Source organism: Hypanus sabinus, chromosome 11, assembly GCF_030144855.1.
Source record: "Hypanus sabinus isolate sHypSab1 chromosome 11, sHypSab1.hap1, whole genome shotgun sequence".
NCBI classification, from domain to species: domain Eukaryota; kingdom Metazoa; phylum Chordata; class Chondrichthyes; order Myliobatiformes; family Dasyatidae; genus Hypanus; species Hypanus sabinus.
This window is the reverse complement of record NC_082716.1, coordinates 8,556,232-8,568,945: the sequence shown is the minus strand read 5'-3', so window position 1 is coordinate 8,568,945 and position 12,714 is coordinate 8,556,232. Positions and strand designations below refer to the sequence as shown.

The 12,714-nt window shown below is 43.4% G+C and overlaps 1 long non-coding RNA gene across 1 annotated transcript in view; it reads right to left on the bottom strand.

Moving 5' to 3' along the window:
- Positions 1 to 559: 559 nt before the first annotated feature.
- LOC132401527 (uncharacterized) overlaps positions 560 to 12,714 on the bottom strand; it is a 30,980-nt gene continuing 18,825 nt past the window's right edge. The window contains exons 3-4 of the long non-coding RNA XR_009514595.1: positions 7,368 to 7,450; positions 560 to 771 (exon numbers count right to left, since the gene is read on the bottom strand). This is a non-coding gene — a long non-coding RNA (uncharacterized LOC132401527). The remainder of the gene's footprint in view (positions 772 to 7,367; positions 7,451 to 12,714) is intronic.

The following is a 12,714-nucleotide window of genomic DNA, read 5'->3' as shown; positions in this document are numbered from 1 at the left end:
AACTGCATGTAATGCGTAAAAAAATAGAGAAACAAGAAAATAATTTTTATTGAATATAATGCGTTTAATCGGATAACAGTGCTGACATTTTTCAATATTTAAGACACAGTTAGATAGGTTTTTATATAGTAGGGGAATTAAGGGTTATGGGGAAAAGGCTGGTAGATGGAGCTGAGTTTATGGACAGATCAGCCATGATCTTATGGAATGGTGGAGCAGGCTCGATGGGCTGAATGGCCTACTCCTGCTCCTATTTCTTATGTTCTTTTGTTCCTATGTATTTAATCTAAGCTAAAATGTTTTGTTGATGATTTTTGGTTATACTCTGTGTCAGAGGCTTCTCACTTAAGTGCCCAACAATTGATGGATTCCAGTTGTCCTGATACTGTTTCTCCATTACTGCCATGTCCCGTGAAACCTTTCACCATGCTCGTCATTGACGGAGCCTAAATTTGCAGGGAAGAAGTCTAAATGGGAATGCAGAAAATGAATCTTTTGTGACACTTTACACTTCATGGTTTCAGTTTACACTTTGGGCAACATTTTAATTGACGAATTATGAACTGATATAACAAATATAGGCAATTTCAAACAAATGGTGCGTGATAAGAGAAATTCATGGTAATTTTCATTAACAGCAGTTCAAAATCCGTAAGGTACACCCAAAAATATTCAGGCAGTGAAACCTTTGTTGTCTAGCATAATCAGAATCCAGATTATGTCACTTATGTCACTTATGTCAGCGTGTGTCCATGTACAGGAAATGAACAGCTAGAGAAACAAAAGGAAATATTAATTATGAAAGATTATAACTAATTAGAGAGAGAATGCTGTAGAAGAGCAGGAGGAAACTACTCAACCTCAATTAGATCACGACTGAGATCTGTTTCAATTCCTTTATCTGCCTTGTACTGTATCCCTAGAAACTCCATTCCAAAACAAGCTCCTTGTTCTTGGAAACTTGAAATAACCCAGAATTAATTTTCGTTTGATTGTCTCCATGACCTTATAACATGAAATAGCACTTCCTCACTTCACCTCTAGGATTAGATTTGATGGTGGGTGGGATATGGCCCCCCCAAGGGAAGAGTAAGGTGCTCCTTTGGGGCTGCAGTCGCCCTTGGGCAAGGTGTAGCACCTGCTTAGCCCCCTCTCCCTGATCAGGGTCTCGTGAAGCCACGGGAGCAGGTGGTGCATGTGACTACCAAAGGCAGACAATTTCTAAACAGTACTGATAGTGGCTGGGGGTCACCCGTCTTGTAAGGTCACTGCCCAGAAGAAGGCGATAGTAAAGCACTTTTGCATAAAAATTTGCAAACAATCATGGTCATGGAAAGACTGTGGTCGCCTGTGTCATATAACCCGGCACATAACAAATGAACAAAGAAAGATTAGGTTTGTCATATGTACATCTGAAACAGAGAAACAGGGACTGTTCTTCCCCTCCATCAGATTTCTGAATGGACAGTGAGCCCATTTACACCACCTTATGTTTTTTTTTTGCAGTATTTTTACACTAATTTTATTTATTTTTAGCATATATATTTCTTATTGCAATGTACTGCTGTTGCAAAACAACATTTTTCATGACATATAACTGAACCTGATTCTGGTTCTGAAATGAGTCACTTGCATCAAATCAAATCTGCTGGGCAACCCACAAGTGTCGCTACTACATAGCAAGTCTACAACTCACTAACCCTAATGGTACGGCTTTGACGGAAACCAGTACACCCGGAGGAAACCCATATGGTTACGGGGAAAACGTACAAACTCCTTACAGGCAGCGGTGGGAATTGAACCCTGATTGTGAAAGTTGGCTCTGTAAAACAGCCTCTTCACATCCACTCTCTTGAGACATTTCAATATTTGTTAGGTTTGAATAAGATCTTTATCCATTCTATCATTTGGCCTTAAGAGTCACATACTTGATCGTGCTTAATCATGCCCCGCCCATGCACTGGTCACTTGAGAGGAAATATAAGGAGGTATCTCTTGAGGGAGTTGTCATTTGAATAACTTGTGCCTGAGGAAGTTGGCCAGGTTTAACACTGAAACGTTACAATCAGTATCTGTAAGTATGCGATTGTTAAGGCCAAAGGAGTGTATGGATAGATTTGATAGCCAGTCGCAATGCTTCCGTACGCAGTTAATAAGATCTCTCCTCATTCTTCTAAACTCCAGTGAGTACAGCCCAGGGCCATCAAACACTCCTCATACGTTAACCTTTTCATTCTCAGAATCACTTTCATGAATCTCCTCTGGACCCTCTCCAATGCCAGCACATCTTTTCTTAGATAAGGGGCCAAAACTGGTCACAGTATTCCAAGTGCAGTCTGACAAATGCTTTGAAGCCTCAGTACTTCACCCTTGTTTTCCTATTCTAGTCCTCTCGCACTTCACACTTCTCTTACCCGAATTTAAAAGCTGTTTGCCAATTCTCAGCCCACTTACCTCACTGACCTCTCCTTGTCCCTCATATATTGCCATATAAAGCCTCAGCATTACATGCTGACTTTTATATTCTAGCCCTCTTGAAATAAATGCTAACATTGTATTTTCCTTCCTTATTGTTGACTCAAATTGCAAGTTAACCTTCAGGGAATTCTGAACTGGGATGCTCCTTGGTGTGCACATAATGGACAATCTAACCTGGACCCACAATACTTCCTCACTAGTCAAAAAGGTACAGCAGTGTCTTCCCTTTCTGAGGAGGTTGAAGTGTGCAAGGCCTCCATTTGAACAACTTTCTCCAGGAGCACCATTGCGAATATCCTGTCTGGCTGCATCATTGTGCGTTATGGAAGCTGCAAGGCATCAGACCTTACAAAGGACAGTAAAAACTGCCGAGAGGATCACTGTGGTCTCCTTCCCCTCCATTTACTTGGTGTGTTGCAGACAAAGGGCCTGGAAAGTTGTTGAAGATTCCTCCCACCTATCCCACAATGTCGTTGACCCACAACCATCAAGAAGGAAGTACAGAAGCATCAGGACTAGGGCTGCCAGACTGGGTAACAGCTTCTTCCCTCAGACTGTGAGACTAATGAATACCCTGCCCCCACTGAGGTCTCATCACTAGGACAGCGAGCTTGTTGGACTCTGTGAATGAAATATGCACCAGTTGTTTTATGTGCTTAACAAAAATCACAGCCCTTTACTTCCATTACGAGCAAACCAAAAGCAGTCACCTTACGCTGACATCATTATGTCAGACACCATCTCTTGAAGTGAACACAACTCAATGATGGTGTTTGTGAATTATGTAGGACTGTTTCTATTAAGAACAATATGCATCATCTGTCACATTACATTGCCCCACAAGTTGTTCACTGTTCACCGATGCTGCATTGTACTACATTCATTTGAATTATAGAACATAGGACATAGAACAGTACAGCATATTACAGGCCCTTCAGCCCACAGTGTTGTGCCGACCCTCAAACCCTGCCTCCCATATAACCCCCCACCTTAAATTCCTCCATATACTTGTCTAGTAGTCTCTTAAACTTCACTAGTGTATCTGCCTCCACCACTGACTCAGGCAGTGCATTCCAAGCACCAACCACTCTCTGAGTGAAAAACCTTCCTCTAATATCCCCCTTAAACTTCCCTCCCCTTACCTTAAAGCCATGTCCTCTTGTATTGAACAGTGGTGCCCTGGGGAAGAGGCGCTGGGTGTCCACTCTGTCTATTCCTCTTAATGTCTTGTACACCTCTATCATGTCTCCTCTCATCCTCCTTCTCTCCAAAGAGTAAAGCCCTAGCTCCCTTAATCTCTGATCATAAACCAGACTCTCTAAACCAGGCAGCATCCTGGTAAATCTCCTCTGTACCCTTTCCAATGCTTCCACATCCTTCCTATACTGAGGTGACCAGAACTGGACACAGTACTCCAAGTGTGGCCTAACCAGAGTTTTATAGAGCTGCATCATTTTATTGTGACTCTTAAACTCTATCCTTCGACTTATGAAAGCTAACACCCCATAAGCTTTCTTAACTACCCTATCTACCTGTGAGGCAACTTTCAGGGATCTGTGGACATGTACGCCCAGATCCCTCTGCTTCTCCACACTACCAAGTATCCTGCCATTTACTTTATACTCTGCCTTGGAGTTTGTCCTTCCAAAGTGTACCACCTCACACTTCTCCGGGTTGAACTCCATCTGCCACTTCTCAGCCCACTTCTGCATCCTATCAATGTCTCTCTGCAATCTTTGACAATCCTCTATACTATCTGCAACACCACCAACCTTTGTGTCGTCTGCAAACTTGCCAACCCACCCTTCTACCCCCACATCCAGGTTGTTAATAAAAATCACAAAAAGTAGAGGTCCCAGAACAGATCCTTGTGGGACGCCACTAGTCACTACCCTACAATCTGAATGTACTCCCTCCACCATGACCCTCTGCCTTTTGCAGGCAAGCCAATTCTGAATCCACCTGGCCAAACTTCCCTGGATCCCATGCCTTCTGACTTTCTGAATAAGCCTACAATGTGGAACCTTGTCAAATGCCTTACTAAAATCCACGTAGATCACATCCACTGCACTACCCTCATTTATATGCCTGGTCACCTCCTCAAAGAACTCTATAAGGCTTGTTAGACACGAACTGCCCTTCACAAAGCCATGCTGACTGTCCCTGATCAGACCATGATTCTCTAAATGCCCATAGATCCTCTCTCTACGAATCTTTTCCAACAGCTTTCCCTCCACAGACGTAAGGCTCACTGGTCTATAATTACCCGGACTATCCCTACTACCTTTTTTGAACAAAGGTATTATATTTTATATTATACTTTATTAACATTTATTGTATATTGTATAGTATGGGTGGCAGGGTGGAAATACATCTCTACCAAAGGAGGTGTAAGGTGCTCCTTCCCTCCACTAGTCTGCAGGTCACCTTTGGGCAAGGAGCAACACCTGCTTAGTGCCCCCATCCCCTGATCAGGGTCACGTGAAGCCACGGGATCAGGTGGTGGATGGTCATATGAGCAGCTGGTAGATATCACAAGTCCTGATTATGCAACCACTGAAGCTAGGCAGACAATCTCTGAAGAGTATTGATAATGGTTGGGGTCACCCATCTGGTAAAGACACTGCCCAGAAGAAGGCAATGGCAAACCACTTCTGTAGAAAAATTTGCCAAAAACAGTCATGGTCATGGAAAGACCATGATCGGCCACGTCATATTGGCCAGCTCATAACAGATGAGTTTATTGTCCTATGCACTTGTATATTGGCCTCAGATTAATCGAAATTTTCTCTCTCTGGAGGGCCGTGACTCTTTGGAACTCTCTTACTCAAAGGATGATGGCAGCAGAGTAGTTCTTGAGTGTTTTAACACAGGGACTAACAGGATTTCTAAATGGCTGCATCACTATCTAATATGGAGGGACCATTGCACAGCACTGGAAAAAGCTGCAGAAAGTTGTAAACTCAGCCAGCTCCATCATAAGCACGAGCCTCCCCAACATTAAGGACATCTTCAGCAGATGATGCCTCAAAAATGGGGCGTCCATCATTAGGTACTCCCATTACCCAGAACATGCCATCTTCTCATTTCTACCATCAGGAAGAAGGAACAGCAGCCTGAAGACACACCCTCAATGTTCAGAAACAGCTTCTTCCCCTCCACCATCAGATCCCAGAATGGACAGTGAATCGATGCACACCACCTCACTATTTTTTCTTCTTTTTTGTATTAGTTATTTAGTTTATATATATGTATTTACCTCATTGTAATTTATAGTTTTTTAAAAAATTATGTAAAATTATTGCGCTGTACTGCTGCTGCAAAACAACAAATTTCACGACATATGCAATGATATTGAACCTGATTCTGATTCTGATTTAAAAGATCAGGTGAGGGAGAAACTCATACAGTCATTGTGGAAGCAGAGAGATGGTCTACATTTTGGGTCCAGTAACTCGCTTCAGGAACTTTACAGCATCTGAATTCTAAAGTAGAAGGAAAAGTCTGCAAGAAGTGTTGGATACAGCTCAGTCCATCACAGGCAATGTCCTCCCCACGTTTCTAATGAGAACAGCCTCAGGAAAGCAGCATCCATTACCAAGGACCCCTACCATCTGGGCCACACTCTCTTCTCACTACCACCATTGGCCACGAGGTACAGGAGCCTTAGGTCAATAGACAATAGGTGCAGCAGTAGGCCATTCAGCCCTTCGAACCAGCACCACCATTCAAAATGTGATCATGGCTGATCATCCACAATCAGAACCCCATTCCTGCCTTCTCCCCGTATCCCTTGACTCCGCTATCTTTAAAAGCTCTTTCTAACTCTCAACACAAACAGTTCAGGAACAGTAATTGTCCTTCAGCTCATGTTCTCATTATTATTAAAGATTTTTTATTTGCACAATTTGACTTTTTTGGCACATTGATTGATTGCCTGTCCTTGTTTATGTCACAATATGCACTCACAGGCCTGGACCCAAGTGTGCAGGAGTGGCAGATTCCCCACGAAGAGACGGAAACAAGAGGTTAGACATAGAAATATCAACAGAACCTCAGAAGCAACTGAGTGACATCGTGAGCCAAATCATCCTCTCCAACACAATGACTCCACTAAGGGACTAAACGAGAGTCCCTTTAAATAATCATAGATGCAGCAAAAGCCATGCTAGTCTCAATTAACTGACCAGATTAATCAGAAAGCAAGGGGTTTAACGAGTCTCATTAAGGCAACAATTAGTAAATACAGGTGCTCAAGAAACCTGGAAGCCCAAAGCTCCACGGCAAGCACAGAGGTCTGCAGGCTCGTGACAGTTGATGTATAAATTTTCATAAATTCTAATGTACTTATTTTTCCTGTGAATTTCTGCAAGAAACTGAATCGTATTGTAGTATATGGTAACATATATGTACCTTGATAATAAACTTACTTTGACTGATTCCTGACAGGAGATGTTGCCAGGGGATAGGTGGGAATGAAGGGTTGAGACTGCAGTTAGACCAGCCAGGAAACATAATGCAAGGCTAAGCGGCTCATTACTCAATTGTACTCATGTTCCAAAATACAGAGAAAATACTTCTTCCATATTTGCCCCATTATCTCAAGTTCTCCCACCATTCGCTTCTCAAAACGTTGTCCACCTGGAAATAAAATCCAACCTTATGCAGGCTGTTCTCAGAAAATCAACCTTTCACCCACCTAACTCCGCTGAATCTCCCCTCCCTCCATTCCAGTCACCACAGTGCACTGAACGATCATTGAGTCACAGAGTTTCGGAGCAGAACAATAAGCTTTTCATTCCACCTGGCCCATGCCAACCGGGCCTTCTGCCTTGTCCAGTTTAGCCATACCCAAACCATATTCCACTCGACCCCTCCCTTCTACGTACCTTTCAAAGCTTCACCTAAATGTTGCAATTGAACCTGCGTCCAGCACTTCCACGGGCAGCTCGTTCCACACTCTTGCCACCCTCTGAGTGAAGAAATTCAAAGGAGAAAAAGATTAGATCTCTATTTGTCACATGTATATCGAAACATTGAAACATACAGTGAAATGGATCATTTGCACCAACCACCAACGTAGTCCAAACGACACTGGGGTCAGTCCGCAAGCATTGCTGCACTTCTGGCACCACCATAGCATGTAAAACAACTCTCTATCCTGAAACGTACACCTTTGGAGTGTGGGAGGAGACCCACGCAGTCATGGAGAGAATGTACAAACTCCTTATAGATAGCGGCAGGAATCAAAACCCTCATCTTACAGACGGTACTGTGAAGAATTATGATAAAGCTATGTTACTGTGCCACCGACACATCTGGCTGGACCTTCTGTGTATCTCCAACACCATCTGCTATGTTTGAGATTGCCGGGTTTTTTTTTAGCAATATAGCTTTCCCAAACTTTATATGCCTGTAATTGAATGAACATACCTTTTGTCCATACATGTCATCTATCCAAAACTGCATGATATATCCTATGCCCGAAAATTACGGAAAATACCTTTGCCAAAGTTTATACTCAAAACATTGCTTTCCCTTCTTTTTGCTTTGAGTGAAGACCGACACCTTTCCCAAAGTTTATGGCCAGAAAGTCTGCTCTCCAGATGTTACATGTGCAGCAGAATGGAAACATCACTTCCCGCATTCCAAATTCAACCAATATTTAGTTGAAGGCCAGCATTCCATTTTGATTTCTGTTTGAATTCAGTGCCTGACAACACCTTACTGGTTCACAATTGCTAATCCACTGCTGATACAACTAAAAAAAAGAAAATTTTATGACATATGTGAGTGATCATAAACCTTATTCTGATACAGGTCTCTAACATGGACTGACAGTGGGAAGAGGGCAGGGATAAGGGGAGGGAGTGGGAAACACCAGAGAATCATTCTGTATTGACCTACCACCAGCTGGTGTGGTGATAGAGGCACCTATATATTTAAGAAACTCTTAGATAGGCACACAATTGATAGCAATAATGTTACAGCTGTATAAAAGTCTGCTCTGACCACACCTTGAAAACTTTGTTCAGTTCTGGTCGCCTCATTATGGGAAGGATTTGAAAATTTTTGAGAGAGTGCAGCAGAGATTTGTCAGGATGCAGTCTGGATTAGAGAGCATGTTTTATGAGGCAGGATTGAGTGAGCTAAGGCTTTTCTCTTTGGAGCGAAAGAGGACTTGATAGAGATGTATAAGCTGATAAAAGGCATAGATGGAATAGATAGCCAGTACCTCTTTTCACAAGGCAGCAATAGCTGATGCAAGAGGATGTACTTTTAAAGGTGATTGGAGAAAAGTATGGGTGTGATGTCAGAGGTGGGTTCTTTACACAGGGAGTGGTGGTAAAGGCAGATGCATTAGATGGGCACATGGATGAAAGGAAGGCCTGGACATATAGGAAGGGAAGGGTTTGATTGATCCTGGAGCAGGTTAAATGTTGGCACAGGATCATGGGCTGAAGGGCCAGTACTGGCTGCAGTATTCCATGTCCTAACAATCTGCTGTTGAAGCAGATGAGTTTTCACAACAGTCAGTCTTTTCTTTAACACTATTACTGAGGCTTTGGAATATTTATTCAGTGAATGTAAATCACTCACCTACTGTTGTGGGATTTGAACTCAGGTTGCTCTGATTTCCTATACAGTAATATGACCACGGTGCTCCTATTGCCAGAAGGATGCACCACTCAGAAACACAAACATGATTGTGGACACAGCTGAGCACATCATGGATATCTGCCTCCCCTCTATGGACTCTGTCTGTATTTCTTGCTGCTTCAGTAAGGCAGCAAACAAAGCCGAAGACTCCAACTACTTCCCCCCTCCCCAGACATTCTCTCTTCTTCCCTCTCGCAACAGGGAGAAGATACAAAAGCCTGACAGCGTGTACCACAAGGCTGAAGGACAGTTTCGACCCTGCTGTTACAAGATTATCCAACACTTCCAGAGCAATTAGAAATGGACTCGACCTCACAAACGACCTCATTTATGTCTGCCTGCACTACACTTTTTCCGTAACACTTTATTCTGCATTCTGCTATTGTTTTCCCTTGCACTGCCTCAATGCTCTGTTGTAAAGAATTGATCCAAATGGATGAGATGCAAGATGTTTTTTCACTGTACCTCAAGTCAAGTCAAGTCACTTTATATTGTCACTTCGACCATAACTGCTGGTACAGTACACAGTAATAACGAGATGTTTTTCAGGACCCTGGTGCTACATGAAACAGTACAAAAACTACATTGAACTATGTAAAAATAACACAGAAAAAAACTACACTAGATTACAGACCTACCCAGGACTGCATAAAGTGCACAAAACAGTGCAGGCATTACAATAAATAATAAACAAGACAACAGGCACAGTAGAGGGCAGTAAGTTGGTGTCAGTCTAGACTCTGGGTATTGAGGAGTCTGATGGCTTGGGGGGAAGAAACTGTTGCACAGTCTGGTCATGAGAGCCTGAATACTTCGGTGCCTTTTCCTAGATGGCAGGAGGGTGAAGAGTTTGTATGAGGGGTGCTGGGTCCTTCATAATGCTGTTTGCTTTGCGGATGCAGCGTGTGGCGTAAATGTCAGTAATAGCCGGAAGAGAGACCCCGATGATCTTCTCAGCTGACCTCACTATCTGCTGCAGGGTCTTGCGATCCGAGATGGTACAATTTCCGAACCAGGCAGTGATGCAGCTGCTCAGGATGCTCTCAATACAACCCCTGTAGAATGTGGTGAGGATGTGGGGTGGGAGGTGAACTTCCCTTAGTCTTCGCAGGAAGTAGAGATGCTGCTGGGCTTTCTTTGCTATGGAGCTGGTGTTGAGGGACCAGGTGAGATTCTCCACCAGGTGAACACCAAGAAATTTGGTGCTCTTAACAATCTCTACCGAGGAGCCGTCGATTTTCAGCGGGGAGTGGTCGCTCCATGTCCTCCTGAAGTCAACAGCCATCTCTTTTGTTTTGTTCACATTCAGAGACAGGTTGTTGGCTCTGCACCAGTCCGTTAGCCGCTGCACCTCCTCTCTGTAAACTGACTCGTCATTCTTGCTGATGAGACCTACCACGGTCATACCTGGTTATACTCAGTACACACGACAATAATAAACCAACTTTCCAATTTACTTGTGAAAGAATAGCACTTTAAGTCTAATGAATTACATGTGAACTGTTGTAAGACCATAAGACATAGGAGCAGAGTTAGGTTATTCTGCCCATCAAGATTATTCTACCATTCCACCGTGACTGGTTTGTCCCTTTCAACCCCACTCTCTGGCCTTCTCCTTGTAAACTTTGGCACCCTTACTAATCAAGAACCTATCAACTTCTGCTGTAAATATACCCATTTGCTTGGCCTCCATTGCTGTGTGGCAATGAATGCCACAGATGCACCACTCTCTGGATAAAGAAATTCCTCCTCATCTTGGTTCTAAATGGACGTCCTTCTATTCTGAGGCTGTGCCCTCTGGTCCTAGACTCCCCCACTACAGGAAACATCCCCTCCACTTCCACTCTATTCAAGCCTTTCAATATTTGATAGCTTTCAACGAGATTCCCCTCATTTTTCTAAACTCCAGTGAGTCCGGAGCCAGCAAATGCTCTTCATGCATTAACACTTTCATTTCTGGGATCAATCTGAAGAACTTCCTTTGGCCCTTCTCCAATGCTAGCACATCCTGTCTTAGATAATGGGTAATATTCCAAGCGTGGTCTGGCCAATGCCTTATAAAGCCTCAGCTTTAAATCCTTGCTTTTGTATTCTATTCCTTTCAAAATGAATGCTAACATTGCAGTTGCCTCTTTACTACAGTACTGCCCATAAGTCTTAGGTTAGGGGGGCTGAAGACCTTTGCACAGTACTGCACTTTTCAACACGGAGTGGCAAGCAAGTTTGTAAATCTGACAGGAGCAGAGGATGTTGGGAATGGTGAATGGGAATAGGAGGCCTCAGAAAGGCAGTGGGACACATGGCAGAGAAAGACTGCCAGGGCGGGTTGCCGGTGCATCCAGTCTGAGACACCAGGGATTGCTATTTGAGTCCAAATAATTTGTTTATTAATCATTACAGAACGTCTCTCTGGTACTTCGTGGTGTTTCTCCTCCCCTTTCCCTTTCTCCCAACCATGATTCCCCTCTCCCTGCCCCTTTCCCACTCTCAGTCCGCAATTGAGACCCACATCAGAATCATGTTTATCATCACTCACATGCCATTAAATTTGTTTTCTCTTTGCTGCAGCAACACAGGGCAATGCATAAAATTACTAGCTATGTATAAGTGTGCTTCAGACCTTTGCACAGTATTATATATTTTCCTGTCATAACTGTGGGAAGAAAGCAGCCCAGTAAAATCCCACAAACGGTAACCGAATGAATGATCAGATAATCCATATTGACTGTACAGTTTGAGATATAAATACCAGACAAGAGGATGGAAAGGCATTTTTCATTCCTCCAAATCTCACCATGATGTACGCTCCATTCACCTGAGAGAGGCTGAGTGAAGCGCCTCAGCCAAAGGTCTCTAATTCCAATGCTAAGCTCTTGTTAAAGCAATCCTTCAGTTTCCCTCTTGCACCTCGTCTTCTCTGACTACAGTGAGTAAAAAATAAAGGGCTTTTTATTCCAAGCGAGCGGTGAAGATTATCTACTTTCAACCTCCAAGACCTTTAAGAACTAATTAATCCCATAGATACATCAGCCTTCACAGTTTCAAAGTAATATTTTGAATATGGGTTTCTTTATAGGCCCACGGCAGCTGCTACTGTGCCTTTCAACCTCTGCGAGGTGGAAATGAGGGTATGTCCCAGACAAAATGGGACGGCACGGTAGGCTAGGCATTAGAGCATCGCTTTACAGTACCAGTGATCACCGATCGGAAGGTCAGTTCCTGTTGCTGTCTGTAAATACTTTGTTCGTTCTCCCTGTGACTGTGAGGGTTTCCAGAGTGCTCAAGGTTCCTCCCACATTCCAAGGACATACGGGTTGGGGTTAGTGAGTTGTGGAATGCAACATTGGTGCTGGAACAGTGGCTACCCATATGGGCTGCCCCAGCACATTCTCAGATTGTGCTAGCAACACACACAAAATGCTGGAGGAACTCAGCAGGCATCTATGGGAAAAAGTACAGTTGACATTTCGGTCTGAGACCCTTTGACAATACTCCTCCGATTGTCTAGACCATTGATGCAAAGAACACGTTTCATTGTATGTTTCAATGCTTCAATGTACATGCGACAGATAAATC